The 22,442-nt window shown below is 58.7% G+C and overlaps 1 protein-coding gene across 1 annotated transcript in view; it reads left to right on the plus strand.

The window, feature by feature from the left end:
* Positions 1-22,442, plus strand: part of MDFIC (MyoD family inhibitor domain containing) — a 298,050-nt gene that overhangs the window by 84,054 nt on the left and 191,554 nt on the right. The window lies entirely within an intron of this gene.

The following is a 22,442-nucleotide window of genomic DNA, read 5'->3' on the forward strand; positions in this document are numbered from 1 at the left end:
CAAAATCAGACCCTGAGGGACCCCAGCCACAAAATCGGACCCTGAGGGGTCCCACCAACAAAATCGGACCCTGAGGGGCCCCACCCACAAAATCGGACCCTGAGTGGCCCCGCCCACCAAATTAGACCCTGAGGGGCCCCACCCTCAAAATCGGTCCCTGAGGGGCCCCGGCCACAAAATCGGACCCTGAGGGGCCCCGGCCACAAAATCGGACCCGGAGGGGCCCCGGCCACAAAATCGGACCCTGAGGGGCCCCACCCGCAAAATCGGACCCTGAGGGGCCCCGGCCACAAAATCGGACCCTGAGGGGCCCCGGCCACAAAATCGGACCCTGAGGGGCCCCGGCCACAAAATCGGACTCTGAGGGGCCCCACCCACAAAATCGGACCCTGAGGAGCCCCACCCACAAATCCAGACCCTGAGGGGACCTGGCCACAAAATCGGACCCTGAGAGACCCTGGCCACAAAATCGGACCCCGAGGGGCCCCCACCACAAAATCAGACCCTGAGGGGCCCCAGTCACAAAATCGGACCCTGAGGGACCCCACCCACAAAATCAGACCCTGAGGGACCCCAGCCACAAAATCAGAACCAGAGGGGCCCCAACCACAAAATCAGAACCTGAGGGGCCCCACCCACAAAATCAGACCATGAGGGGCCCCACCCGCAAAATCAGAACCAGAGGGGCCCCAACCACAAAATCAGAACCAGAGGGGCCCCGGCCACAAAATCAGACCCTGAGGGGCCCCACCCGCAAAATCGGACCCTAAGGGGCCCCGGCCACAAAATCGGACCCTGAGGGGCCCCGGCCACAAAATCGGACCCTAAGGGGCCCCACCCGCAAAATCGGACCCTAAGGGGCCCCACCTGCAAAATTGGACCCTGAGGGGCCCGACACGCAAAATTGGACCCTCAGGGGCCCCGGCCACAAAATCGGACCCTGAGGGACCCCGGCCACAAAATCAGATCCTGAGAGGCCCCAACCACAAAATCGGACCCTGAGAGGCAGCGGCCACAAAATTGGACCCTGAGGGGCCCCGGACACAAAATCTGACCCTGAGGGGCCCCAGTCACAAAATCGGACCCTGAGGGGCCCCACCCACAAAATCGGACCCTGAGGGGCCCCACCCAAAAAATCAGACCCTGAGGGACCCCAGCCACAAAATTAGAACCAGAGGGGCCCCAACCACAAAATCGGACCCTGAGGGGCCCCGGCCACAAAATCAGACCCTGAGGGGCCCAACCCACAAAATCAGACCCTGAGGGGCCCTGCCCACCAAATTAGACCCTGAGGTGCCCCACCCTCAAAATCGGACCCTGAGGGGCCCCAGCCACAAAATCAGACCCTGAGGGGCCCCTGCCACAAAATCGGACTCTGAGGGGCCCCACCCACAAAATCGGACCCTGAGGGGCCCCACCCACAAATCCAGACCCTGAGGGGACCCGACCACAAAATCGGACCCTGAGGGGCCCCGCCCACCAAATCGGACCCTGAGGGGCCCCGCCCACTAAATCGGATTCTAAAAGGCCCCACCCACAAAATCGGACCCTGAGGGGCCCCACCCACAAATCCAGACCCTGAGGGGACCCGGCCACAAAATCGGACCCTGAGGGGCCCCGCCCACCAAATCGGACCCTGAGGGGCCCCGCCCACTAATTCGGATTCTGAAAGGCCCCAACCACAAAATCGGACCCTGAGGGGCCCCGCTGACCAAATTGAACTCTGAGGGGCCCCGCCCACCAAATCGGACCCAGAGTGGCCCGCCTACCAAATCAGACCTAGAGTGGCCCCGCTCACCAAATCGGACCCCGAGGGGCCCCACCCACCAAATCGGACCCCGAGGGGCCCCGCCCACCAAATCGGACCCCGAGGGGCCCCGCCCACCAAATCGGACCCCGAGGGGCCCCGCCCACCAAAACGGACTCTGATAGATTCCGCCCACCAAATCAGACCCTGAGGGGCCCCGCTCACCAAATCGGACCCTGAGGGGCCCCGCTCACCAAATCGGACCCTGAGGGGCCCCGCTCACCAAATCGGACCCTGAGGGGCCCCGGCCACAAAATCGGACCCTGAGGGGCCCCACCCACAAAATCAGCCCCTGAGGGGACGCGGCCACCAAATCGGACCCTGAGGTGCCCCACCCACAAAATCGGGCCCTGAGGGCCCCACCCACCAAATCAGACCCTGAGGCCAAAAGTGTCCCCTGAGAGGCACCCACACTTAAAACAAATCCTGAGTTGAAAGTCTTGCAGGGGCAGCAGGCAAGTCTCTCTTAAAGGGGCAGCCCGGGCACCATTTCAAACCACTATCTGTACTTCCTTCAGGAAATACACATCTAGTTATTATTATTAAGTTGATTTCCGCAATTAATGCGGCCCGAACCGCTACACGCACAGACTCCGTTGAGATGTCATTTCGAAGCCAGCGTCCATGAGAGGTGTGCTAAGTATTTTTCGTGTCGATCAGATTTGTAGTTTTTGCGCAATTTGCGTTAGAAAATTTTTTTTCCCGTCATTGGAATGAATTGTCTCCAATGCATTTGAATGGGGAAATGGCAAAACGTGCCCTGAGGCGATTGAAATGGCAGTTGAGCTCATTGATATGCGCAGGCAGAACCAGTTACTATGCCAACGCCTACGAACGTCACATGACATCTCCAGAACAGAGCTTCTGCCACATAATATCAGCTCTTAAAGCGAAACCCACAGCACAAATGCAAATCTAGCTTCATCACATGACGCATGCCCCTGAGAGAGAATGTGCGCCAAAGTGTATTTAGAAGCCCAGTGAGCCAAACTGGCTCTTAAAGGGCCGAAGCGCCAAAGTGATTCTTAAAGGGCCGCCACACCGAAATGAGTCTTAAAGGGCCGACGCGCCAAATCGAAAGCTGAGTGACCCCAGGCTCCAAATCGGAAGCTGAGCCACCCCGGCCTTAAAATTGGAGGCTGAGCCACCCTGGCCTCCAAATCGGACCCAGAGTGGTCCCGCCCACCAAAAACGGACTCAGAGTGGCACAGCCCACCAAATCGGACACTGAGGGCCCCCGCCCACCAAATCAGACTCAGAGTGGCCCCGCCCACCAAATCGGACCCCGAGGGGCCCCGCCCACCAAATCGGACCCCAAGGGATCCCGCCCACCAAATCGGACCCCGAGGGTCCCCGCCCACCAAATTGGACCCTGAGGGGCCCCGCCCACCAAAACGGACTCTGATAGATTCCGCCCACCAAATCGGACCCTGAAGGGCCCCGCCCACCAAATCGGACCCAGAGGGGCCCTGCCCACCAAATCGGACCCTGAGGAGCTCCATCCACCAAATCGGACCCAGAGTGGCCCCACCCACCAAAATGGACCCAGGGGGCTCCACCCACAAGATCAGACCCTAAGGGGCCCCACCCACAAAATCGGACCCTGAGTAGACCCGGCCACAAAATCAGACCCTGAGGGGCCCCGGCCACAAAATCGGACCCTGAGGGGCCCCACCCACAAAATCGGACCCTGAGGGGCCCCGGCCACAAAATAGGAACCTGAAGGGCCCCAGCCACAAAATCGGACCCTGAGCAGCCCATCCACAAAATCGGACCCTGAGGGGCCCCAGCCACAAAATCGGACCCTGAGGGGCCCCGGCCACGAAATTGGACCCTGAGGGGCCCCGGCCACGAAATCGGACACTGAGGGGCGCTGGCCACAAAATCGGACACTGAGGGGCCCCAACCACGAAATCAGACCCTGAGGGGCCCCAACCACGAAATCAGACCCTGAGGGGCCCCGGCCACAAAATCGGACCCTGAGGGCCCCAACCACAAAACCGGACCCTGAGGGGCCCCAACCACAAAATCGGACCCTGAGGGGCCCCGGCCACAAAATCGGACTCTGAGGGGCCCCGGCCACAAAATCGGACCCTGAGAGACCTCGGCCACAAAATCGAACCCAGAGGGGCCCCACCCACAAAATTGGACCCTGAGGGGCCCCGCCCACAAAATCAGACCCTGAGGGGCCCCGCCCTCAAAATCGGACCCTGAGAGGCCCCGCCCACCAAATCGGACCCCGAGGGTCCCCGCCCACCAAATTGGACCCTGAGGGGCCCCGCCCACCAAAACGGACTCTGATAGATTCCGCCCACCAAATCAGACCCTGAGGGGCCCCGCTCACCAAATCGGACCCTGAGGGGCCCCGCTCACCAAATCGGACCCTGAGGGGCCCCGGCCACAAAATCGGACCCTGAGGGGCCCCACCCACAAAATCAGCCCCTGAGGGGACGCGGCCACCAAATCGGACCCTGAGGTGCCCCACCCACAAAATCGGGCCCTGAGGGCCCCACCCACCAAATCAGACCCTGAGGCCAAAAGTGTCCCCTGAGAGGCACCCACACTTAAAACAAATCCTGAGTTGAAAGTCTTGCAGCGGCAGCAGGCAAGTCTCTCTTAAAGGGGCAGCCCGGGCACCATTTCAAACCACTATCTGTACTTCCTTCAGGAAATACACATCTAATTATTATTATTAAGTTGATTTCCGCAATTAATGCGGCCCGAACCGCTACACGCACAGACTCCGTTGAGATGTCATTTCGAAGCCAGCGTCCATGAGAGGTGTGCTAAGTATTTTTCGTGTCGATCAGATTTGTAGTTTTTGCGCAATTTGCGTTAGAAAATTTTTTTTCCCGTCATTGGAATGAATTGTCTCCAATGCATTTGAATGGGGAAATGGCAAAACGTGCCCTGAGGCGATTGAAATGGCAGTTGAGCTCATTGATATGCGCAGGCAGAACCAGTTACTATGCCAACGCCTACGAACGTCACATGACATCTCCAGAGCAGAGCTTCTGCCACATAATATCAGCTCTTAAAGCGAAACCCACAGCACAAATGCAAATCTAGCTTCATCACATGACGCATGCCCCTGAGAGAGAATGTGCGCCAAAGTGTATTTAGAAGCCCAGTGAGCCAAACTGGCTCTTAAAGGGCCGAAGCGCCAAAGTGATTCTTAAAGGGCCGCCACACCGAAATGAGTCTTAAAGGGCCGACGTGCCAAATCGAAAGCTGAGTGACCCCAGGCTCCAAATAGGAAGCTGAGCCACCCCGGCCTTAAAATTGGAGGCTGAGCCACCCTGGCCTCCAAATCGGACCCAGAGTGGTCCCGCCCACCAAAAACGGACTCAGAGTGGCACAGCCCACCAAATCGGACACTGAGGGCCCCCGCCCACCAAATCAGACTCAGAGTGGCCCCGCCCACCAAATCGGACCCCGAGGGGCCCCGCCCACCAAATCGGACCCCAAGGGATCCCGCCCACCAAATCGGACCCCGAGGGTCCCCGCCCACCAAATTGGACCCTGAGGGGCCCCGCCCACCAAAACAGACTCTGATAGATTCCGCCCACCAAATCAGACCCTGAGGGGCCCCGCTCACCAAATCGGACCCTGAGGGGCCCCGCTCACCAAATCGGACCCTGAGGGGCCCCACCCACCAAATCGGACCCTGAGGGGCCCCGGCCACAAAATCGGACCCTGAGGGGCCCCACCCACAAAATCAGCCCCTGAGGGGACGCGGCCACCAAATCGGACCCTGAGGAGCCCCACCCACAAAATCGGGCCCTGAGGGCCTCACCCACCAAATCAGACCCTGAGGCCAAAGGTGTCCCCTGAGAGGCACCCACACTTAAAACAAATCCTGAGTTGAAAGTCTTGCAGGGGCAGCAGGCAAGTCTCTCTTAAAGGGGCAGCCCGGGCACCATTTCAAACCACTATCTGTACTTCCTTCAGGAAATACACATCTAGTTATTATTATTAAGTTGATTTCCGCAATTAATGCGGCCCGAACCGCTACACGCACAGACTCCGTTGAGATGTCATTTCGAAGCCAGCGTCCATGAGAGGTGTGCTAAGTATTTTTCGTGTCGATCAGATTTGTAGTTTTTGCGCAATTTGCGTTAGAAAATTTTTTTTCCCGTCATTGGAATGAATTGTCTCCAATGCATTTGAATGGGGAAATGGCAAAACGTGCCCTGAGGTGATTGAAATGGCAGTTGAGCTCATTGATATGCGCAGGCAGAACCAGTTACTATGCCAACGCCTACGAACGTCACATGACATCTCCAGAACAGAGCTTCTGCCACATAATATCAGCTCTTAAAGCGAAACCCACAGCACAAATGCAAATCTAGCTTCATCACATGACGCATGCCCCTGAGAGAAAATGTGCGCCAAAGTGTATTTAGAAGCCCAGTGAGCCAAACTGGCTCTTAAAGGGCCGAAGCGCCAAAGTGATTCTTAAAGGGCCGCCACACCAAAATGAGTCTTAAAGGGCCGACGCGCCAAATCGAAAGCTGAGTGACCCCGGGCTCCAAATCGGAAGCTGAGCCACCCCGGCCTTAAAATTGGAGGCTGAGCCACCCTGGCCTCCAAATCGGACCCAGAGTGGCCCCGCCCACCAAAAACGGACTCAGAGTGGCACAGCCCACCAAATCGGACACTGAGGGCCCCCGCCCACCAAATCAGACTCAGAGTGGCCCCACCCACCAAATCGGACCCTGAAGGGCCCCGCCCACCAAATCGGACCCAGAGGGGCCCTGCCCACCAAATCGGACCCTGAGGAGCTCCATCCACCAAATCGGACCCAGAGTGGCCCCGCCCACCAAAATGGACCCAGGGGGCTCCACCCACAAGATCAGACCCTAAGGGGCCCCACCCACAAAATCGGACCCTGAGTAGACCCGGCCACAAAATCAGACCCTGAGGGGCCCCGGCCACAAAATCGGACCCTGAGGGGCCCCACCCACAAAATCGGACCCTGAGGGGCCCCGGCCACAAAATAGGAACCTGAAGGGCCCCGGCCACAAAATCGGACCCTGAGCGGCCCATCCACAAAATCGGACCCTGAGGGGCCCCAGCCACAAAATCGGACCCTGAGGGGCCCCGGCCACGAAATCGGACCCTGAGGGGCCCCGGCCACGAAATCGGACACTGAGGGGCACTGGCCACAAAATCGGACACTGAGGGGCCCCAACCACGAAATCAGACCCTGAGGGGCCCCAACCACGAAATCAGACCCTGAGGGGCCCCGGCCACAAAATCGGACCCTGAGGGCCCCAACCACAAAACCGGACCCTGAGGGGCCACAACCACAAAATCGGACCCTGAGGGGCCCCGGCCACAAAATCGGACTCTGAGGGGCCCCGGCCACAAAATCGGACCCTGAGAGACCTCGGCCACAAAATCGAACCCAGAGGGGCCCCACCCACAAAATTGGACCCTGAGGGGCCCCGCCCACAAAATCAGACCCTGAGGGGCCCCGCCCTCAAAATCGGACCCTGAGAGGCCCCGCCCACCAAATCGGACCCTGAGGGGCCCGCCAACCAAATCGGACTCTGAGGGGCCCCACCCACAAAATCGGACCCTGAGGGCCCCCAACCACAAAATCGGACCCTAAGGGGCCCCGGCCACAAAATCGGACCCTGAGAGACCCCAGCTACAAAATTGAACCCAGAAGGGCCCTGCCCACCAAATCGGACCCTCAGGGGCCCCGCCCACAAAATTGGACTGTGAGGGGCCCCACCCTCAAAATCGGACCCTGAGAGGCCCCGCCCACCAAATCGGACCCTAAGGGGCCCCGCCAACCAAATCGGACCCTGAGGGCCCCCAACCACAAAATAGGACCCTAAGGGGCCCCACCCTCAAAATCGGACCCCGAGTAGACCCGGCCACAAAATCAGACCCTAAGGGGCCCCAACCACAAAATCGGACCCTGAGGGGCCCCTCCCTCAAAATCGGACCCTGAGGGGCCCAACCAACAAAATCGGACCCTGAGGGGCCCCAGCCACAAAATCGGACCCTGAGGGGCCCCACCCACAAAATCGGAACCTGAAGGGCCCCGGCCACAAAATCGGACCCTGAGCGGCCCATCCACAAAATCGGACCCTGAGGGGCCCCGGCCACAAAATCGGACCCTGAGCGGCCCAACCACAAAATCGGACCGTGAGGGGCCTCGGCCACAAAATCGGACCCTGAGGTTCCCCAGCAACAAAATCGGACCCTGAGGGGCCCCGGCCATGAAATCGGACACTGAGGGGCGCCAGCCACAAAATCGGACCCTGAGGGGCCCCAACCACAAAATCGGACCCTGAGGGACCCCAACCACAAAATCGGACCCTGAGGGGCCCCGGCTACAAAATCGGACCCTGAGAGACCCCGGCCACAAAATCGAACCCAGAGGGGCCCCACCCACAAAATTGGACCCTGAGGGGCCCAGCCCACAAAATCGGACCCTGAGGGGCCCCGCCCTCAAAATCAGACCCTGAGAGGCCCCACCCACCAAATCGGACCCTGAGGGGCACCGCCAACCAAATCGGACTCTGAGGGGCCCCACCCACAAAATCGGACCCTGATGGCCCCAACCACAAAATCGGACCCTAAGGGGCCCCGGCCACAAAATCGGACCCTGAGAGACCCCGGCCACAAAATCAGACCCTGAGGGGCCCCAACCACAAAATCGGACCCTGAGGGGCCCCACCCTCAAAATCGGATCCTGAGGGGCCCAACCAACAAAATCGGACCCTGAGGGGCCCCAGCCACAAAGTCGGACCCTGAGGGGCCCCACCCACAAAATCGGACTCTAAGGGGCCCCGGCCACAAAATCGGAACCGGAGGGGCCCCGGCCACAAAATTGGACCCTGAGGGGCCCCAACCACAAAATCGGACCCTGAGGGGCCCCGGCCACAAAATCGGACACTGAGGGGCCCCACGCTCAAAATTGGATCCTGAGGGGCCCAACCAACAAAATCGGATCCTGAGGGGCCCCAGCCACAAAATCGGACCCTGAGGGGCCCCACCCACAAAATCGGACCCTAAGGGGCCCTGGCCAAGAAATCGGAACCTGAGGGGCCCGGCCACAAAATTGGACCCTGAGGGGCCCCAACCACAAAATCGGACCCTGAGGGGCCCCGGCCACAAAATCAGATCCTGAGGGGCCCCACCCACAAAATCGGACCCTGAGGGGCCCCGGCCACAAAATCGGAACCTGAAGGGCCCCGGCCTCAAAATTGGACCCTGAGCGGCCCATCCACAAAATCGGACCCTGAGGGGCCCCAGCCACAAAATCGGACCCTGAGGGGCCCCAGCCACAAAATCGGACCCTGAGGGGCCCCGGCCACGAAATCGGACACTGAGGGGCGCTGGCCACAAAATCGGACCCTGAGTGGCCCAAACCACGAAATCAGACATGAGGGGCTCCGGCCACAAAATCGGACCCTGAGGGGCCCCACCCACAAAATCAGACCATGAGGGACCCCACCCACAAAATCAGACCCTGAGTGGCCCCGCCCACCAAATTAGACTCTGAGGGGCCCCACCCTCAAAATCGGTCACTGAGGGGCCCCACCAACAAAATCGGACCCTGAGAGACCCCGGCCAAAAAATCGAACCCAGAGGGGCCTCAGTCACAAAATCAGACCCTAAGGGGCCCCGGCCACAAAATCAGACCCTGAGGGGCCCCACCCACAAAATCAGACCCTGAGGGACCCCAGCCACAAAATCGGACCCTGAGAGGCCCCACCCACAAAATCAGACCCTGAGGGTCCCCGGTCACAAAATCGGACCCTGAGGGGCCCCACCAACAGAATCGGACCCTGATGGGCCCCACCCACAAAATCAGACCCTGAGGGACCCCAGCCACAAAATCGGACCCTGAGGGGCCCCACCCACAAAATCGGACCCTGAGGGGCCCCACCCACAAAATCGGACTCTGAGGGGCCCCACCCACCAAACTAGACCCTGAGGGGCCCCACCCTCAAAATCAGACCCTGAGGGGCCACAGCCACAAAATCAGACCATGAGGGGCCCCGGCCACAAAATCGGACCCTGAGGGCCCCAACCACAAAACCGGACCCTGAGGGGCCCCAACCACAAAATCGGACCCTGAGGGGCCCCGGCCACAAAATCGGACTCTGAGGGGCCCCGGCCACAAAATCGGACCCTGAGAGACCTCGGCCACAAAATCGAACCCAGAGGGGCCCCACCCACAAAATTGGACCCTGAGGGGCCCCGCCCACAAAATCAGACCCTGAGGGGCCCCGCCCTCAAAATCGGACCCTGAGAGGCCCCGCCCACCAAATCGGACCCTGAGGGGCCCGCCAACCAAATCGGACTCTGAGGGGCCCCACCCACAATATCGGACCCTGAGGGCCCCCAACCACAAAATCGGACCCTAAGGGGCCCCGGCCACAAAATCGGACCCTGAGAGACCCCAGCCACAAAATCGAACCCAGAAGGGCCCTGCCCACCAAATCGGACCCTCAGGGGCCCCGCCCGCAAAATCGGACCGTGAGGGGCCCCACCCTCAAAATCGGACCCTGAGAGGCCCCGCCCACCAAATCGGACCCTAAGGGGCCCCGCCAACCAAATCGGACCCTGAGGGCCCCCAACCACAAAATAGGACCCTTAGGGGCCCCACCCTCAAAATCGGACCCCGAGTAGACCCGGCCACAAAATCAGACCCTAAGGGGCCCCAACCACAAAATCGGACCCTGAGGGGCCCCTTCCTCAAAATCGGACCCTGAGGGGCCCAACCAACAAAATCGGACCCTGAGGGGCCCCAGCCACAAAATCGGACCCTGAGGGGCCCCACCCACAAAATCGGAACCTGAAGGGCCCCGGCCACAAAATCGGACCCTGAGCGGCCCATCCACAAAATCGGACCCTGAGGGGCCCCGGCCACAAAATCGGACCCTGAGCGGCCCAACCACAAAATCGGACCGTGAGGGGCCTCGGCCACAAAATCGGACCCTGAGGTTCCCCAGCAACAAAATCGGACCCTGAGGGGCCCCGGCCATGAAATCGGACACTGAGGGGCGCCAGCCACAAAATCGGACCCTGAGGGGCCCCAACCACAAAATCGGACCCTGAGGGACCCCAACCACAAAATCGGACCCTGAGGGGCCCCGGCTACAAAATCGGACCCTGAGAGACCCCGGCCACAAAATCGAACCCAGAGGGGCCCCACCCACAAAATTGGACCCTGAGGGGCCCCGCCCACAAAATCGGACCCTGAGGGGCCCCGCCCTCAAAATCAGACCCTGAGAGGCCCCACCCACCAAATCGGACCCTGAGGGGCCCCGCCAACCAAATCGGACTCTGAGGGGCCCCACCCACAAAATCGGACCCTGATGGCCCCAACCACAAAATTGGACCCTGAGGGGCCCCGCCCTCAAAATCAGACCCTGAGAGGCCCCACCCACCAAATCGGACCCTGAGGGGCCCCGCCAACCAAATCGGACTCTGAGGGGCCCCACCCACAAAATCGGACCCTGATGGCCCCAACCACAAAATCGGACCCTAAGGGGCCCCAGCCACAAATTCGGACCCTGAGAGACCCCGGCCACAAATTCGGACCCTGAGAGACCCCGGCCACAAAATCAGACCCTGAGGGGCCCCAACCTCAAAATCGGACCCTGAGGGGCCCCACCCTCAAAATCGGATCCTGAGGGGCCCAAACAACAAAATCGGACCCTGAGGGGCCCCAGCCACAAAGTCGGACCCTGAGGGGCCCCACCCACAAAATCGGACTCTAAGGGGCCCCGGCCACAAAATCGGAACCGGAGGGGCCCCGGCCACAAAATTGGACCCTGAGGGGCCCCAACCACAAAATCGGACCCTGAGGGGCCCCGGCCACAAAATCGGACACTGAGGGGCCCCACCCTCAAAATCGGATCCTGAGGGGCCCAACCAACAAAATCGGATCCTGAGGGGCCCCAGCTACAAAATCGGACCCTGAGGGGCCCCACCCACAAAATCGGACCCTAAGGGGCCCTGGCCAAGAAATCGGAACCTGAGGGGCCCGGCCACAAAATTGGACCCTGAGGGGCCCCAACCACAAAATCGGACTCTGAGGGGCCCCGGCCACAAAATCAGATCCTGAGGGGCCCCACACACAAAATCGGACCCTGAGGGGCCCCGGCCACAAAATCGGAACCTGAAGGGCCCCGGCCTCAAAATTGGACCCTGAGCGGCCCATCCACAAAATCGGACCCTGAGGGGCCCCAGCCACAAAATCGGACACTGAGGGGCCCCAGCCACAAAATCGGACCCTGAGGGGCCCCGGCCACGAAATCGGACACTGAGGGGCACTGGCCACAAAATCGGACCCTAAGGGGCCCAAACCACGAAATCAGACATGAGGGGCTCCGGCCACAAAATCGGACCCTGAGGGGCCCCACCCACAAAATCAGACCATGAGGGACCCCACCCACAAAATCAGACCCTGAGGGGCCCCGCCCACCAAATTAGACCCTGAGGGGCCCCACCCTCAAAATCGGTCGCTGAGGGGCCCCACCCACAAAATCGGACCCTGAGAGACCCCGGCCAAAAAATCGAACCCAGAGGGGCCTCAGTCACAAAATCAGACCCTAAGGGGCCCCGGCCACAAAATCAGACCCTGAGGGGCCCCACCCACAAAATCAGACCCTGAGGGACCCCAGCCACAAAATCGGACCCTGAGAGGCCCCACCCACAAAATCAGACCCTGAGGGTCCCCGGTCACAAAATCGGACCCTGAGGGGCCCCACCAACAGAATCGGACCCTGATGGGCCCCACCCACAAAATCAGACCCTGAGGGGCCCCAGCCACAAAATCGGACCCTGAGGGGCCCCACCCACAAAATCGGACCCTGAGGGGCCCCACCCACAAAATCGGAATCTGAGGGGCCCCACCCACCAAATTAGACCCTGAGGGGCCCCACCCTCAAAATCAGACCCTGAGGGGCCACAGCCACAAAATCAGACCATGAGGGGCCCCAGCCACAAAATCGGACCCTGAGGGGTCCCACCCACAAAATCGAACCCTGATGGGCCCCACCCACAAATCCAGACCCTGAGGGGCCCCAGCCACAAAATCGGACCCTGAGAGACCCCGGCCACAAAATCGGACCCTGAGGGGCCCCAACCACAAAATCAGACCCTGAGGGGCCCCGATCACAAAATCGGACCCTGAGGGGCCCCACCCACAAAATCAGACCCTGAGGGACCCCAGCCACAAAATCAGACCCTGAGGGACCCCAGCCACAAAATCGGACCCTGAGGGGTCCCACCCACAAAATCGGACCCTGAGGGGCCCCGCCCACCAAATTAGACCCTGAGCGGCCCAACCACAAAATCGGACCGTGAGGGGCCTCGGCCACAAAATCGGACCCTGAGGTTCCCCAGCAACAAAATCGGACCCTGAGGGGCCCCGGCCATGAAATCGAACACTGAGGGGCGCCAGCCACAAAATCGGAACCTGAGGGGCCCCAACCACAAAATCGGACCCTGAGGGACCCCAACCACAAAATCGGACCCTGAGGGGCCCCGGCTACAAAATCGGACCCTGAGAGACCCCGGCCACAAAATCGAACCCAGAGAGGCCTCACCCACCAAATCGGATCCTGAGGGGCCCCGCCAACCAAATCGGACTCTGAGGGGCCCCACCCACAAAATCGGACCCTGATGGCCCCAACCACAAAATCGGACCCTAAGGGGCCCCGGCCACAAAATCGGACCCTGAGAGGCCCCGCCCACCAAATCGGACCCTAAGGGGCCCCGCCAACCAAATCGGACTCTGAGAGGCCCCACCCACAAAATCGGACCCTGAGGGCCCCCAACCACAAAATAGGACCCTAAGGGGCCCCACCCTCAAAATCGGACCCCGAGTAGACCCGGCCACAAAATCAGACCCTAAGGGGCCCCAACCACAAAATCGGACCCTGAGGGGCCCATCCCTCAAAATCGGACCCTGAGGGGCCCAACCAACAAAATCAGACCCTGAGGGGCCCCAGCCACAAAATCGGACCCTGAGGGGCCCCACCCACAAAATCGGAACCTGAAGGGCCCCGGCCACAAAATCGGACCCTGAGCGGCCCATCCACAAAATCGGACCCTGAGGGGCCCCGGCCACAAAATCGGACCCTGAGCGGCCCAACCACAAAATCGGACCGTGAGGGGCCTCGGCCACAAAATCGGACCCTGAGGTTCCCCAGCAACAAAATCGGACCCTGAGGGGCGCCAGCCACAAAATCGGACCCTGAGGGGCCCCAACCACAAAATCGGACCCTGAGGGACCCCAACCACAAAATCGGACCCTGAGGGGCCCCGGCTACAAAATCGGACCCTGAGAGACCCCGGCCACAAAATCGAACCCAGAGGGGCCCCACCCACAAAATTGGACCCTGAGGGGCCCCGCCCACAAAATCGGACCCTGAGGGGCCCCAACCACAAAATCGGACCCTGAGGGGCCCCGGCAACAAAATCGGACACTGAGGGGCCCCACCCTCAAAATCGGATCCTGTGGGGCCCAACCAACAAAATCGGATCCTGAGGGGCCCCAGCCACAAAATCGGACCCTGAGGGGCCCCACCCACAAAATCGGACCCTAAGGGGCCCTGGCCATGAAATCGGAACCTGAGGGGCCCGGCCACAAAATTGGACCCTGAGGGGCCCCAACCACAAAATCGGACCCTCAGGGGCCCCGGCCACAAAATCAGATCCTGAGGGGCCCCACCCACAAAATCGGACCCTGAGGGGCCCCAGCCACAAAATCGGAACCTGAAGGGCCCCGGCCACAAAATTGGACCCTGAGCGGCCCATCCACAAAATCGGACCCTGAGAGGCCCCAGCCACAAAATCGGACCCTGAGGGGCCCCAGCCACAAAATCGGACCCTGAGGGGCCCCGGCCACAAAATCGGACACTGAGGGGCGCTGGCCACAAAATCGGACCCTGAGGGGCCCCAACCACGAAATCAGACCTGAGGGGCTCCGGCCACAAAATCGAACCCTGAGGGCCCCAACCACAAAACTGGACCCTGAGGGGCCCCAACCACAAAATCGGACCCTGAGGGGCCCCGGCCACAAAATCGGACCCTGAGAGACCCCGGCCACAAAATCGAACCCAGAGGGGCCCCACCCACAAAATTGGACCCTGAGGGGCCCCGCCCACCAAATCGGACCCTCAGGGGCCCCGCCAACCAAATCGGACCCTGAGGGGCCGCGCCCACCAAATCGGACTCTGAAGGGCCCCATCCACAAAATCGGACCCTGTGGGCCACCAATCAAACAATCGGACCCTGAGGGGCCCCGGCCACAAAATCGGACCCTGAGAGACCCTGGCCACAAAATCGAACCCAGAGGGGCCCCACCCACAAAATTGGACCTTGGGGGCCCCGCCCACCAAATCGGACCCTGAGGGGCCCCGCCCACAAAATCCAAACCTGATTAGACCCGGCCACAAAATCAGACCCTGAGGGGCCCCGGCCACAAAATCGGACCCTGAGGGGCCCCACCCTCAAAATCGGATCCTGAGGGGCCCAACCAACAAAATCGGACCCTGAGGGGCCCCACCCACAAAATCGGACCCTGAGGGGCCTCACCCACAAAATTGGACCCTGAGGGGCCACACCCACAAAATCAGACCCTGAGGGGCCCCACCCACAAAATTGGACCCTGAGGAATCCTGGCCACTAATTCAAATCCTGAGGAGCCCAGGCCACCGAATCGGATCCTGAGGGGCCCCACCCACCAAATCAGACCCTGAGGCCAAAGTGGCCTCTGAGAGGCACCCACATTTAAAACGGATCCTGAGTTGAAAGTCTTGCAGGGGCAGCAGGCAAGTCTCTCTTAAAGGGGCAGCCCAGGCACCATTTCAAACCACTATCTGTACTTCCTTCAGGAAATACACATCTAGTTATAGTGGTTTGAAAAAACCACTATATTGTAATCCGAACGCTGCTAACTTATTCTTCTTATTATTTTCCAGTTGATTTCCACAATTAATGCGGCCCAAACCGCTACACGCACAGACTCCGTTGAGGTGTCGTTTCGAAGCCAGCGTCCATGAGAGGTGTGCTAAGTATTTTTCGTGTCGATCGGATTTGTAGTTTTTGCACAATTTGCGTTTGAAAATTTTTTTTCCCGTCATTGGAATGCACTGTCTCAATGCATTTGAATGGGGAAATTTTGCTATAGACAAAACATGTAAATTAATGTGCATGCAAAATGTAATTGCATATGAACACATGACCTTTACACAGAGAAAACCAAAAGCAAAACACAAAACAAATATCCTGGAATAAAAAAGTAAAAAAATATATTGCAAAAATTGCATGAAGGTAGTAATAATAGTAATAATAAGGGTATTTAGTTAACATAATTTTGATCAAAATAATGTAGAAGCCATCCCGCCACGTCACGGCAACCCTTGTGGGACAGTCCTAACTCTTGTATTTAAAACCTTAAATACCCTTATTATTACTATTATTACTACCTTCATGCAATTTTTGCAATATATTTTTTTACTTTTTTATTCCAGGATATTTGTTTTGTGTTTTGCTTTTCTCTGTGTAAAGGTCATGTGTTCATATGCAATTACATTTTGCATGCACATTAATTTACTTTTTCTGCTCAGACCCAGTTTCTCATTTGTTTCATTGTGCATTCTGTGCATATAAGGGTGTGACCGCCCTGTTTCTGAGTTGGAAAATCCATCCTGTCTGGCCTATACTATTACTGGTGGTTCAGTCCCTCTGTCCTTGTTCACATTTACGTCACTTGACAAGTGGAAAGGTTTTAAATACAAGAGTTAGGACTGTCCCACAAGGGTTGCCGTGACGTGGCGGGATGGCTTCTACATTATTTTGATCTAAATTATGTTAACTAAATACCCTTATTATTACTATTATTACTACCTTCATGCAATTTTTGCAATATATTTTTTTACTTTTTTATTCCAGGATATTTGTTTTGTGTTTTGCTTTTGGTTTTCTCTGTGTAAAGGTCATGTGTTCATATGCAATTACATTTTGCATGCACATTAATTTACTTTTTCTGCTCAGACCCAGTTTCTCATTTGTTTCATTATGCATTCTGTGCATATAAGGGTGTGACCGCCCTGTTTCTGAGTTGGAAAATCCATCCTGTCTGGCCTATACTATTACTGGTGGTTCAGTCCCTCTGTCCTTGTTCACATTTACGTCACTTGACAAGTGGAAAGGTTTTAAATACAAGAGTTAGGACTGTCCCACAAGGGTTGCCGTGACGTGGCGGGATGGCTTCTACATTATTTTGATCAAAATTATGTTAACTAAATACCCTTATTATTACTATTATTACTACCTTCATGCAATTTTTGCAATATATTTTTTTACTTTTTTATTCCAGGATATTTGTTTTGTGTTTTGCTTTTGGTTTTCTCTATAGACAAAACATGCCCTGAGGCGATTGAAATGGCAGTTAAGCTCATTGATATGCGCAGGCAGACCCAGTTACTATGCCAATGCCTACGAACGTCACATGACCTCTCCAAGACAGAGCTTCTGCCACATAATATCAGCTCTTAAAGCAAAACCCACAGCACAAATGCAAATCTAGCTTCATCACATGACGTATGCCCCTGAGAGAGAATGTGCGCCAAAGTGGATTTAGAAGCCCAGTGAGCCACCCTGGCTCTTAAAGGGCCGACGCGCCAAAGTGATTCTTAAAGAGCCGGCGCACCAAAATGAGTCTTAAAGGGCCGGCGCGCCAAATCGAAAGCTGAGTGACCCAAGGCTCCAAATCGGAGGCTGATAGACCCGGCCTACAAAAAGGAGGCTGAGCCACCCTGGCATCCAAATTGGACCCAGAGTGGCCCCGCCCACCAAATCGGACCCAGAGTGGCCCCGCCCACCAAATCAGACCCAGAGTGGCCCCACCCACCAAATTGGACCCTGAGGGGCCCCACCCACAAAATCGGACCCTAAGGGGCCCCACCCACAAAATCGGACCCTGAGGGGCCCCGGCCACAAAATCGGACCAGGAGGGGCCCCACCCACAAAATCGGACCCTGAGGGGATCCGGCCACAAAATCAGACCCTGAGGGGACCCGGCCACAACATCGGACCCTGAGGGGCCCCACTCACAAAATCGGACCCTGAGGGGCCCCACCCACAAAATCGGACCCTGAGGGGCCCCGGCCACAAAATCGGACCCTCACGGGCCCCGGCCACAAAATCGGACCCTGAGGGGCCCCGGCCACAAAATCAGACCCTGAGGGCCCCGGTCACAAAATTGGATCCTGAGGGGCCCCAACCACAAAATCGGACCCTGAGGGGCCCCACCCACCAAATCGTACCCCGAGGGGCCCCGCCCACCAAATCGGACCCCGAGAACCACAAAATCGGACCCTGAGGGGCCCCACCCACCAAATTGGACCCCGAGGGGCCCCGCCCACCAAATCGGACCCTGAGGGGCCCCGCCCACCAAATCGGACCCTGAGGGGCCCCGCTCACCAAATCAGACCTGAGGGGCCCCACCCACCAAATCGGACCCTGAGGGGCCCCGGCCACAAAATCGGACCGAGGGGCCCCACCCACAAAATCAGACCCTGAGGGGCCCCGGCCACAAAATCGGACCGAGGGGCTCCACCCACAAAATCGAACCCTGAGGGGCCCCGGCCACAAAATCGGACCCTGAGGTGACCCACCCACCAAATCGGACCCTGAGGTGCCCCGGCCACAAAATCGGACCCTGAGGGGCCCCACCCACAAAATCGGGCCCTGAGGGCCCCACCCACAAAATCGGACCCTGAGGCCAAAGTGGCCCCTGAGAGGCACCCACAGTTAAAACGGATCCTGAGTTGAAAGTCTTGCAGGGGCAGCAGGCAAGTCTCTCTTAAAGGGGCAGCCCGGGCAGCATTTCAAACCACTATCTGTACTTCCTTCAAGAAATACACATCTAGTTATAGTGGTTTGAAAAAACCACTATATTGTAATCCGAACGCTGCTAACTTATTATAGTGGTTTGAAAAAACCACTATATTGTAATCCGAACGCTGCTAACTTATTCTTCTTCTTATTATTATTATTATTATTAAGTTGATTTCCGCAATTAATACAGCCCGAACCGCTACACGCACAGACTCCGTTGAGGTGTTGTTTCGAAGCCAGCGTCCACGAGAGGTGTGCTAAGTATTTTTCGTGTTGATCGGATTTTTAGTTTTTGCGCAATTTGCGTTTGAAATTTTTTTTTCCCGTCATTGGAATGCACTGTCTCCAATGCTTTTCAATGGGTGATGGCAAAACGTGCCCTGAGGCGATTGAAATGGCAGTTGAGCTCATTGATATGCGCAGGCAGACCCAGTTACTATGCCAACGCCTACGAAGGTCACATGACATCCCAAGGACAGCTTCTGCCACATAATATCAGCTCTTAAAGTGAAACCCACAGCACAAATGCAAATCTAGCTTCATCACATGACACATGCCCCTGAGATAGAATGTGCGACAAAGTGGATTTAGAAGCCCAGTGAGCCACCCTGGCTCTTAAAGGGCCGACGTGCCTCAGTGATTCTTAAAGGTCCAGCGCACCGAAATGAGTCTTAAAGGGCCGGCGTGCCAAATCGAAAGCTGAGTGACCCCGGCCTCCAAATCGGAGGCTGAGCCACCCCGGCCTCCAAATCGGAGGCTGAACCACCCCGGCCTCCAAATCGGAGGCTGAGCCTCCAAATCGGACCCAGTGTGGCCCCGCTCAAAAAATCAGACCCAGAGTAGCACAGCCCACCAAATCGGATCCTGAGGGGCCCCGCCCACCAAATCGGACCCTGAAGGGCCCCGTCCACCAAATCGGACCCTGGAGGGCCCCGTCCACCAAATCGGACCCTGAGGAGCCCTGCCCACCAAATCAGACCCTGAGAAGCCCCGCCCACCAAATAGGACCTAGAGTGACCCCGCCCACCAAATCGGACCCTGAAGGGCCCCGCCCATCAAATCGGACCCAGAGTGGCCCCGCCCACCAAATCGGACCCAGAGGGGCCCCGCTCATCAAATCGGACCCAGAGGGGCCCCGCCCACCAAATCGGAACCTGAGGAGCCCCGCCCACCAAATCGGACCCAGATTGACCCCGCCCACCAAATCGACCACGAGGAGCTCCGCCCACCAAATCGGACCCAGATTGACCCCGCCCACCAAATCGGACCCTGAAGGGCCCCACCCACCAAATCGGACCCAGAGGTGCCCCGCCCACCAAATCGGACCCAGAGGGGCCCCGCCCACCAAATCGGACCCTGAAGGGCCCCGCCCATCAAATCGGACCCAGAGTGGCCCCGCCCACCAAATCGGACCCAGAGGGGCCCCGCTCATCAAATTGGACCCTGAGGGGCCCCGCCCACCAAATCGGAACCTGAGGAGCCCCGCCCACCAAATCGGACCCAGATTGACCCCGCCCACCAAATCGACCACGAGGAGCTCCGCCCACCAAATCGGACCCAGATTGACCCCGCCCACCAAATCGGACCCTGAAGGGCCCCACCCACCAAATCGGACCCAGAGGTGCCCCGCCCACCAAATCGGACCCAGAGGGGCCCCGCCCACCAAATCGGACCCAGAGGGGCCCCGCCCACCAAATCGGACCCTGAGGGGCCCCGGCCACAAAATCGGACCCTGAGGGGCCCCGGCCACAAAATCGGACCCTGAGGGGCCCCAGCCACAAAATCAGACCCTGAGGGGCCCCAACCACAAAACCGGACCCTGAGGGGCCCCAGCCACAAAATCAGACCCTGAGGTGCCCCACCCACAAAATCGGGCCCTGAGGGCCCCACCCACAAAATCGGACCCTGAGGCCAAAGTGGCCCCTGAGTGGAACCCACAGTTAAAACGCATCCTGAGTTGAAAGTCTTGTAGGTGCAGCAGGCAAGTCTCTCTTAAAGGGGCAGTCTGGGCAGCATTTCAAACCACTATCTGTACTTCCTTCAGGAAATACACATCTAGTGTTAATTTTGTTATCTTTATTCAGTTGATTTCCGCAATTAATGCGGCCTGAACTGCTACACGCACAGACTCCGTTGAGGCGTCGTTTCGAAGCCACCGTCCACTAGAGGTGTGCTAAGTATTTTTCGTGTCAATCGGATTTGTAGCTTTTGAGCAATTTGCATTTGAAACATTTTTTTCTCGGCATTGGAATGCATTGTCTCAATGGGAAAATTTTGCCATATTAAGACATGGGGCAGCTTCATCACATGACGCATGCCCCTGAGAGAGAATGTGCACCAAAGTGGATTTAGAAGCCCAGTGAGCCAAACTGGCTCTTAAAGGGCCGACGCGCCAAAGTGATTCTTAAAGGGCCGGCGCGCCAAATCGAAAGCTGAGTGACCCCAGGCTCCAAATCGGAGGCTGATTGAACCCAGCATCAAAATCGGAGTCTGAGCCACCCTGGCCTCCAAATCGGAGGCTGAGCCACCCCGGCCTCCAAATCGGAGGCTGAGCCACCCCAGCCTCCAAGTCGGAGGCTGATCTACCCCGGCCTCCAAATCAGAGGCTGATCGACCCCGGCCTCCAAATCGGAGGCTGATCGACCCCGGCCTCCAAATCGGAGGCTGATCGACCCCGGCCTCCAAATCGGAGGCTGATCGACCCCGGCCTCCAAATCGGAGGCTGATCGACCCCGGCCTCCAAATCGGAGGCTGATCGACCCCGGCCTCCAAATCGGAGGCTGATCGACCCCGGCCTCCAAATCGTAGGCTGATCGACCCCGGCCTCCAAATCGGAGGCTGAGCCACCCCGGCCTCCAAATCGGAGGCTGAGCCACCCCGGCCTCCAAATCGGAGGCTGAGCCACCCCGGCCTCCAAATCGGAGGCTGAGCCACCCCGGCCTCCAAATCGGAGGCTGAGCCACCCCGGCCTCCAAATCGGAGGCTGAGCCACCCCGGCCTCCAAATCGGAGGCTGAGCCACCCCGGCCTCCAAATCGGAGGCTGAGCCACCCCGGCCTCCAAATCGGAGGCTGATCGACCCCGGCCACCAAATCGGAGGCTGAGCCACCCCGGCCTCCAATCGAAGGCTGAACCACCCCGGCCTCCAAATCGGTGGCTGAGCCACCCCGGCCTCCAAATCGGAGGCTGAGCCACCCCGGCCTCCAAATCGGAGGCTGAGCCACCCCGGCCTCCAAATCGGAGGCTGAGCCACCCCGGCCTCCAAATCGGAGGCTGAGCCACCCCGGCCTCCAAATCGGAGGCTGAGCCACCCCGGCCTCCAAATCAGAGGCTGAGCCAAACCGTCCTCCAAATCGGAGGCTGATCGACCCCGGCGTCCAAATCAGAGGCTGAGCCACCCCGGCCTCCAAATCGGAGGCTGATCGACCCCGGCCTCCAAATCGGAGGCTGATCGACCCCGGCCTCCAAATCGGAGGCTGATCGACCCCGGCCTCCAAATCGGAGGCTGATCGACCCCGGCCTCCAGATCGGAGGCTGATTGACCCCTGCCACAAAATCAGACCCTGAGGGACCCCAACAAAATCGGACCCTGAGGGGCCTCGGCCACAAAATCGGACCCTGAGGGGCCCCGGCCACAAAATCGGACCCTGAGGGGCCCCAACCACAAAATCAGACCCTGAGGGGTCCCAACCACAAAATCGGACCCTGAGGGGCCCCGGACAGAAAATCGGACCCTGAGGGGCCCATCC

Source organism: Dendrobates tinctorius, unplaced genomic scaffold (genome assembly GCF_039654945.1).
Source record: "Dendrobates tinctorius isolate UK_male_01 unplaced genomic scaffold, ASM3965494v1 ptg000035l, whole genome shotgun sequence".
Classification (NCBI taxonomy): Eukaryota; Metazoa; Chordata; class Amphibia; order Anura; family Dendrobatidae; genus Dendrobates; species Dendrobates tinctorius.